General features: G+C 32.2%; 1 long non-coding RNA gene across 1 annotated transcript; it reads right to left on the bottom strand.

Moving 5' to 3' along the window:
- Positions 1-389: 389 nt before the first annotated feature.
- On the bottom strand, positions 390-8,814 carry LOC132738628 (uncharacterized). Its single transcript, XR_009626899.1, has 4 exons — positions 8,024-8,814; positions 6,515-6,607; positions 5,630-5,816; positions 390-5,028 (listed from the first exon to the last, which is right to left on the bottom strand). It is a non-coding gene; the product is annotated as an uncharacterized LOC132738628 (long non-coding RNA).
- Between the last annotated feature and the right edge of the window lie 509 nt (positions 8,815-9,323).

Genomic DNA, 9,323 nt, shown 5'->3' with positions numbered 1-9,323 from the left:
ACTCATGTTCAGTGGGCTGATAACTAGTTCTTTGCCCAGGGCCCCAAACCCATAAGTTGTGACACTCATAATCAGTTGAAATCATAGGCAATTCTGTTACTAAAATAGTAATTAGTGAATTAATAGATAATACTACTGCATTAATTTATGCACACAAAGAACCACTCAGTTTGACCTAAATCGGCCATGACTTATATGACTACTTCATAGGAATTCAAGACCATGCCATAAGCATTATTTAATCATAGTTAATGAAGAGACTTTTTATTTTAAACTCAAGGACAAGAAAAGCTCATCATGTGCTTACATTTGTAAGTTCTAACATAACTAATTGTGTTTTAGTATGAAATTGATGTACATGCTGTTAAAGTCATAGCAAAACAAAGAACAATGATTTAAAATAAACTTTTATTGTCAAAACTTGCATAAAAGTAAAAATATATGTTATATAAAAAATAAATGATTAAATATATGGAGATAATGAAATTTAGTTTGTCAGATAAAATGTGTAAAAGGAACTCCACTGAGGTTTTTTGACATGATGAGAATGAAATTTATTTTTCTAGATTAATGTACCACTTGATGTATGTTTTGACCACTAATCTTTGAGAAAAATTTCAGATCATTTGCACACTTCGTTTTTCAAGAATAATTATTCAAATTGTAAAAAAATTACCCAAAATGAAAGCGTTTAAACACATATCACGCAGATCAGGCTGAGAAAAGCATAAAAAAAAATTGATTTTCAATTCATTTCAAAGTATATTTCTTCACTATCTGTGCATATATTTCTGTATCAAGTGCCCCGGCTCATTTCTGTAGAAATTCAAATGTTATGTTTTAGGCTTTTAAACCTCAATGGAGTGAGTCCCTTTAAATTATTGGTACATATTGAGGTGATACAATTTATAACAATCTGAAAGAAAGAAGCTTTAATGCAAACGGCCAGTAATATAGGAGGTGCTGTTTTAAGGATTTTTTACAATGTACAAGACTGACATTATACAACAAAATATAGTCAAAAGTAGAAATGTGCCCATAGGACTTGAATGCTTGCGTTAAGTACAATGCTTATAATGAGTGGGTAATCAAAATATGTACATAATTAGACAAGCCCACTGGCAGCATATATCAAGCCTGTTGCCATTATTCAGAACTGAACCTTAAAGCTTCAGCTTGGGGAGAAAGATGTATACATAAGTGAGCATTTGTGATAAATGTTATGAAAATCCAGCCATGTATATAGAAATATACTCTCATGTTTTAAGTTATTATTTGACTTTTGATCTAAAGTAGTGACCTTGATCTTTGCAACAGACACCTGATTTTTCATACTACACTCCAACTCACTGAAGACTGTTAAATTTTGTCCAGAGTTATATGAAAAATCTTTATAGATTTCAAAAGCATTCAAATATTATCAGTTATAAATCATTTTTTTTTTGCATATGATTTGGTAAGGAATGCATAATGTTGTATAAATTTTGTGGAATGTAACTGAAATCATACTTGACCTGTGTTTTGATATATTGTTGAATATACCAGTTATAAATTGAATCCTTAAAAGGTGTACAAATCTTATTGGTTAGCTTACAAGAGCATTTCTGTTTTCATAAATTACTAGGTAAAGTACAAAGAATGATATTGTTACAATTTTATGAGCCATCACATCAAACCGTGATCAATGTAATATGAAGTATGGGAAAATAAGTAACAAGAAGTGCATGTTTAACTAAAACAGAATGTATGATTCAGAGGAACACTGTAAAAATAAAGTAAATAATGTTAAAAAAAAAAAACCCAAAAAAAAAAACAAAAAAAAAGTTGACCATCATTTGGACTTTCATGAGTTGGCCATGCTAATCTTAGAATAAGAACATAAATAAAATACAACATTATACAAAAGGTAGTACAAAAAATACAATGATCAAAAGTTTGAAAGTGAACACTTGTTGGTAAAATAAACAAGAATTTGTAACAGAGATACCAACGTCCCCCGCCTCAGGGAAGTTTTATATGAAGCAAAAAATTGTGCTATTTCAAAAGATTGAGGCAGGGATCTAATGATTTTCAGTCCAAAATTATGATCAATGCTGGATCTGCAAATGCAACAATAATTTTATTAAAGAAATCAAATGAAATACTGAATTTCAAAATATATCATGTTATGCTTTGCAGGGATTTTTTGGCTTATTTTATAGCCGTTATTGGGACATATTCCCAATTGAAAATAGTATATTATTTTCCCAATCCAAAGGAAAATATTCCCAATTGAAAGTTACAAAAATATAAATATTGAATAAAGAATTCTAAAATCTTTGAAAATAAGGGCTTCTTTACTTTAATAGTGTTTAAATGTTTGAAGAAGCCATACTAGGCAGTGATTGCTTGCATACATTTAATCACTGCAAACTTTCAGTCATACATTTTTTCCCAATTTTAACAAAATATCGCTGAAATTCTCAGTTGCATGGGTATGGGTTATGTTCCCAAAATCCTGGAAAAAATCCCTGCTTTGACCTCTTAGTGTGACCTTGACCTTGGAGGTAGGGGTGCAGGTGTTGTGCATGACATATCATCTTATCATTGTGACTATTTGTGCCAAGTATTTTCCAAATCCCTTCATCTATGAAGAAGTTATGGACGGGGCATAAAATATACCATATAACAGACTTTGTTACCTTTATACATGTAAGTGTGACCTTGACCTTGGAGGCAGGGGTGCAGGTGTTGTAATTGACATATCGTCTTATTATTGTGACTATTTGTGCCAAGTTATTTCAAAATCCCTTGAACTATGAAGAAGTTCTACATTGGACACAATATATACCCTTTAAAAGACTATGTTAATTTTTTACCTCGAAATGTGACCCTGACCTTTGAGGTAGGGATGCAGGTGTTGCGCTTGACACATTGTCTTATTATAGTGAATATTTGTGCCAAGTGTTTTCAAAATCCTTTGATATACAAAAAAGTTATGGACCGGACAAAAAAAATACCCTATAACAGGCTATGTTAATCTTAGACCTCCAAGTGTGACCTTGACCTTGTATGTTGGTGACCGATTGTTGCGCATAACACATCATCTCATTGTTGTGAACAATTGCGGCAAATATTTACAAAATCCTTTCAAAGATAAGAAAGGTATAGACTGGACACGAGATATACCCTCAAATGGACAATGTTGACCTTGAATGAGCAAGTGTGACCTTGACCCTGAAGGTAAGGGTCTGGTTGTTGCACATCATCGTCTTATTATAACAAACATTTGTGCCAAGTTATTTCAAATTCCTTCAATAAATGACAAAGTTATGGACCGGACACGAAATATACCCTGTAACAGGCTATGCTAATATTTGACCTCCAAGTGTGACCTTGACCTTGGAGGCAGGTGACCTGTTGTTGAGCATGACACATCTTCTCATTATTGTGAGCAATTGTGGCAAGAATTAACAAAATCCCTTTAGAGATAGGGAAGACCAGACACGAGATATACTCTCAAAAAGACAAGTTGACCTTGAATGAGCAAGTGCGACCTTGACCCTGGAAGTAGGGGTCTGGTTGTTGACATGACTCATTGTCTTATTATAACAATCATTTCTGCCAAGTTATTTCAAATTCCTTCAATAAAAGCTTGAAGTTGATAAAGATTTGTTCATACATATTTCAACAAGATTGTTGAACAAGAGGGCCATGTGTATATAGGCCCCTGGAGCGGGGCCAGTTTAAAACCCAGGGCTTTTATTTGACCAAACTTGTAAGACACCCGTTAGAAGATGTTTCATGATGTTAAGTTTTTACTACACACATATAATGTAAAACAAAGACCTCTGCACCACCCCCCACCCCGGCATGGCCAATTTTTATACAAGGGCTTTTATTTGAACAAACTTGGTCGACACCATAAGATGTTTCATGCTAAACATCTAGGCTCTAGCTCATAGGGTTTTTTAAAAGAAGATTTTTTAAGTTTTTACTATACACAAATAGTTAAAAACAATGAAACCCCTGGGGTTTGGCCTTGTACACACTTACCAGAAGAGGTTTCATGCTTAATATCTCAACTCTAGCTATTAAGGTTTTTTCAAAGAAGGTTTTTAAGTTTTTGCTATACACATATAAGGAAAATCAATGACCCCTGGGGAGGGGCCAATTTTGACCCCAGGGCTTTTATTTGAACAAACTTTGTAGACACTTACAAGAAGATGTTTCATGCTTGATATCTAAACTCTAGCTATTTTGGTTCTTTAAAAGAAGATTTTTAAGTTTTTACTATATGCATATAGGGGAATTCAATGACCCCCTGGGGCGGGGCCAATTTTGACCCCCAGGGCTTTTATTTGAACAAACTTGGTAGACACTCACTAGAAGATGTTTCATACCTTTAAAAGAAGATACTTTGTCTAAGCTCTAGCTCTTTAGGTTCTTTAAAAGAAGATACTTTAAGTTTTTTTCTTTTGGTTGCCATGGCAACCAGCGTTCTATGAACAATATTTAGAGGTGACCACCAAAGAAACATTCCTGTGAAGTTTGGATGAAATTGGCTTAGTGGTTTATGAGGAGATGTCATTTAAAGTGGACGCCAGACGAAAAGCGATCAAAAAAGCTCACCCTGTCACTTTGTGACAGGTGAGCTAAAAATAGTAAATGTGATCTTATTTTCCTGGTGAAAAACTGGTGGCTCAATAAAGTTCTATACATATTATGATATTTCAAATATTGGAAAGTTATCTCTAGTTCTTGGTGAAAGACTGGTGACTAGTTTTCTCCTCAATGTTATTTCTTTTTCTAATTAGATTAAGTCATGGTACTATATTCATGAGGCTTTCGACATCACATCTAAGAACTCATTATCCAACATTGCAAAGGGCAGGCAGTCTCCTGATATTCCAATTTCTTTTAAAGTTCATAAAACCACAATATTTCTATTTCTTTAGTGTTTCAGACATGAAGACACATCTTATTCTACATGTATCTTTCCTTATCACTCCTGCTTTTACTGTTCTATCATAGAAGCGCCTCTGTTTCCTGAAATATTTGTTTAGAAAAAGTCAATTGCAAAATTAAAATTCCACTTGTAAACCCTTGCCGAGAACGAACTTACAGCAGTGAAAGGCTTAAAGGTTTAAAATCAAGAAACTAAACCAATCAGTCACAGACACCCCAAGTATTTTATCTATTTGCTAAGCAGCAATTTTCTCAAAATTATTTAAATTCATAAATGTGAGTGATTCTGATAAGCTATAGACAGCTAAGTGATGATAAGATGATCATATATGTCAGATATGTCGGAGTGCTAACACTACTTACTGTGAATATTCAATATTTTAATGTGAATTGTCCTGAGGTAAAAAGGAAAAGAAAGCTGAAATCCTAAATACATGTTACATGTCACAATTGTTCTTGCAATTAATTTTGTTCCTAATTTCTTGTATAAGATATTTAAATACACTGTAATTCTTTTTTATAAATTTGGCTTTTTGTGACAATAGTCTATCCAGTGACCGAAGCTCACTGACTTAAAATAAACTGTCCTGTGTCAGCCTTTAAACAAGTCAAGAAAAAAAAAGCTATTAGAATATAATAATTAAGAAATATCATATACAAATACTTCTAAATAATCATGTACCTCTTCCTTAAAAGCCCATGCTATTGAAAGAGACATTTTTTCCATTTGTTCACTTCAAGGTTAGTCAGATTGACAGTCTCCCATTTAGCCTTTATCTCTCGTGATTTCATTGTCATTGACCCTAAAGCATTCTTAAAATCGATATCCTGCTGTCCACATTCATAAATCTGACATGTAGGCCGAACTTCTGAAACATAAAATATAATTATTATTAGATATACATATAGTATCCCAATAATTATGTTAGTTAATATCAAATCAATAATTTAAGCAGTGTTCGAAATTAGCAGTAGTCTGAGAGTCCAACTACTAAATTTCTCCTCGGGCTATCAACTTTTCACAGTAACAAGCCTGACCAGGCTACTGTATTTTCAGAGGCAATATAAACAACTGTTTTGAACAAATGAATCGTGCTAGTGAAATGTCTTTTGGACAAGTGAATATTCCAATCTAGTAGTCTGACCTGCCTAGTCGATTCAAATCCTAACTTCTTACACTGTTTAAGAAACAATTTGTTCAAAATTGTCCAAGCATAAAGATTTTTATAGTATACTATAGTAATTATAGTGTATATACAGTATGTATTAAATGTCTTTACTATCTACTATACTGTCCTGAAATTTCAAGAAAACAATTATCCTGAAATTTCAAGAAAACAACTATCTTTAAAATCCATTTTCTCAGAAGTTGCAAAAAACCAAGTGAATGAAATTGCTCTGGGTTTGTATTATTCTGTACAACTTCTGATCACAAAAGCTTCAAGGACATTTATGAGTGAGTCAGGTCCTATCCTGAAAGATTGTTGTTCAAGTTTGAAGACAATCCATTCAAAAATAACAAATTATAGCCACTAATAGCAAAAAACAAGAAAATTTAGACATTTACCTTGAATGTTAATATGGTGGTCAAGTTAATTTAGTTTAGTCTGGTCTATTTGAAGGGTTGTTGTGGCCAAGTATGAAGACAATACACCAAGATCTGAAAAAGTTATGAACAAGGTTAAAGTTTGATGACAACAATGGGAAAGCCGTCATGACTAACAATATATTTAATAATTTTGGCCCTAATGCAAACTGAAAATTCTAGCCTATAAACACTGTTGAGACTAGCTGTTCAGCATTTTTTCAATAATAAATAAATGCAATGATAAAGTCGGTAACTTGCAAGTCTTCTAACATTTTTACAAAGAATGAACATATTATATTATATATTTTTTCCTTATAATTCTACAATGATGTTCAGTCATTTATATTATAACAAGATATCGGAAAGATTATAGATATATCAGAAATGAATTGGCCCGTTGACTTTAATGTCAATCATAGAGCTCTTATGCAAAATGTAATGGTAAGCAAACATCCAGCATGAAATTTTCAAGTAGCCACAAGTAAAAATAAAATTATTAAAAATACTTTGTCATGATTCAATTACTGCTGGAAATTGACCCACATGTTTTATTACAAATTTATTACATCAATATTGTCCATAGAAATAATAAATTAATTTTCAGTCTCTTTCTCTTTGCGCTTTCACACAGATTTGAATTATTCAAGTCCATGATTTTCAGAAGGAAAAAATCTTCTGATCATCAAACACTAAAAATTACTATACCAACTGCAAATTGCAGTCTGTGCGAAAGGCTGCCTGTCCTCGGACCTCGCCAAATAAAAATCAAGAGGGCCATGATAAATTTTTATACAGTTATCGAATATCAATTGTACACAACAGTTGAATATAACATATTATAAACTTATTTCTATGTTAATAGATAGTCTATATACAATATAAATGAAAAAGCAAATCCTTCACAACAGCCAACACTGTAAATTCGAATCAGGGTCAGATCTGCCCTTAAACGTATTTGGCCCTCGAGACAGCTCGGCCCTATTCCAACTCAGCACGGGTCAACTCGGCCCATAATTACATAATTACTGATAATGATTACTTTTCTTACTTTTGATATGTTTTCATCATAACTGTCATGGTTTAACATTTTCACACTAACAGACATCTACTCAAGGATATTGAAAAGTATGTGAAATTGTAGAGAAAGAATAAATTTACATTGTCACAAAATTTCAATCTAAAAACTCTATTTATTGATTAATATTTAACATATATTGTCTTGATATCTCTTCTTAAGATAATTATTTATCTTAAAGATAATTTCAAACAATATTTTATTAACTAAACAATCCAAACAATCTATATCCTAACAGGCTATATGGTTTTAATAGAGGACCGAGTTGACCTGTCCCGAGTTGGTATAGGGCCGAGTTTACCTGTAAATTCAATAATGTAAACAATCCTTGACCTAATTTCGTTTGTCTAACAAATTAACATCTGCAAACACAAAACGATTTTGAACAAAGAAATAAAAGCATTTCCACAAACCTTTGCGATGTTATTCATCAGCAAATCTATGTCTTGGATGGAGAAATCTGAAAAACACGAACGTTATTCTGTCGATGGTCCGAACAATGGCGGGGTGTGCCCTACTAGTCAAAACCAAGTTTTACCAAATTGCATCCGTTAATTCCAGAATACCTTTGAAAGACTTGTATTGTTATCTTGTTTTTTTTATTTATATAATAATATTTTTTGTTTCAAACGCTTTGATTCTATGAAAGTTTGCGAACCATTTTTTGCGAAAATAGTACGCTTTTTTAAGGCCACATATTGTATCCATTGTTTCCTCTTGAGTTATTGACGTAAAAAAATCAGCGGTGGCATAAAATGCTATTCAATAAATTGCTAAATATATACAATAAATACTTTCATTTCCCTTCGGTTGACTTACATGTGAATTTTTCAGCATCTCTGCTACAAAATTACACCTTATTTATATTCAATTTATTGTACATAGGTACATGGATACAAACTTTTCTTTGGCCTAATGCGTAATAATACTGATGTTTTTTTTTCGTACACGTTTAAGATTATGTTCCATTGATGTTAGCTAACATTGAATATCATCATTTCAAGTTTTTTTGAACATCAGCTTTTTCTTCAAGTCATCCACGTTTGAAAGTATACATATAGTTCTGCTGCACTACTTTCTTGGTCGCATTAACTACTTATTTTCTATTGAGCTTAAACAGAATGCAATTAGGTGTTGTTCGTTCTTTTTTGATATAGGCAGACCGATACTATAGAAAGGAAATTTTTTTTTTGAAAAAATTTCCTTCCAATTAAAGTGCTTCAAATTGTTGCATGATTCAATTTTAGTTTGGTTCTATGTCTTGTGAGGTACAGTCAGATGTCATTGTAATAATTGGCTTATTTTTCTAGATTGGTGGCTTATATGTGGTAATAAGTATATTTTATATACACTTGATATACTTTTGAGTTATTTTTATTCATAATGGCGGGATTATGACTTTTCCTTGGTAGCCAAATAACATTTAATTACAAATTGGCAGGATTATGTCGAATCCTTTGTAGCCATATAACATATGTATATAAAAGAGGTGGGACTTTGTTTTTTTCTTGATGGCTTATTTATTTCGATTGGCTGGACTATGTATGTTCCTTGGTAGCCAAGTATTATTTTATATAAAATTGCCAGGATTATGTCTGATCCTTGGTAGCCAAATAACATTTGTATATCAAACTGTCTAATATCAAATTTTGTTTGTTGACATGTTATCATTTATTCTGTCCTTCTTTGTAAATTCTTTCAGAGGTTGTTATT

This window comes from Ruditapes philippinarum, unplaced genomic scaffold (assembly GCF_026571515.1).
Source record: "Ruditapes philippinarum isolate M1 unplaced genomic scaffold, ASM2657151v2 ctg2701_1_1_1_1, whole genome shotgun sequence".
In the NCBI taxonomy this organism is placed as follows: domain Eukaryota; kingdom Metazoa; phylum Mollusca; class Bivalvia; order Venerida; family Veneridae; genus Ruditapes; species Ruditapes philippinarum.
Note: the sequence above shows the minus strand (reverse complement) of the source record. Positions and strands in the feature narration are given on the sequence as shown.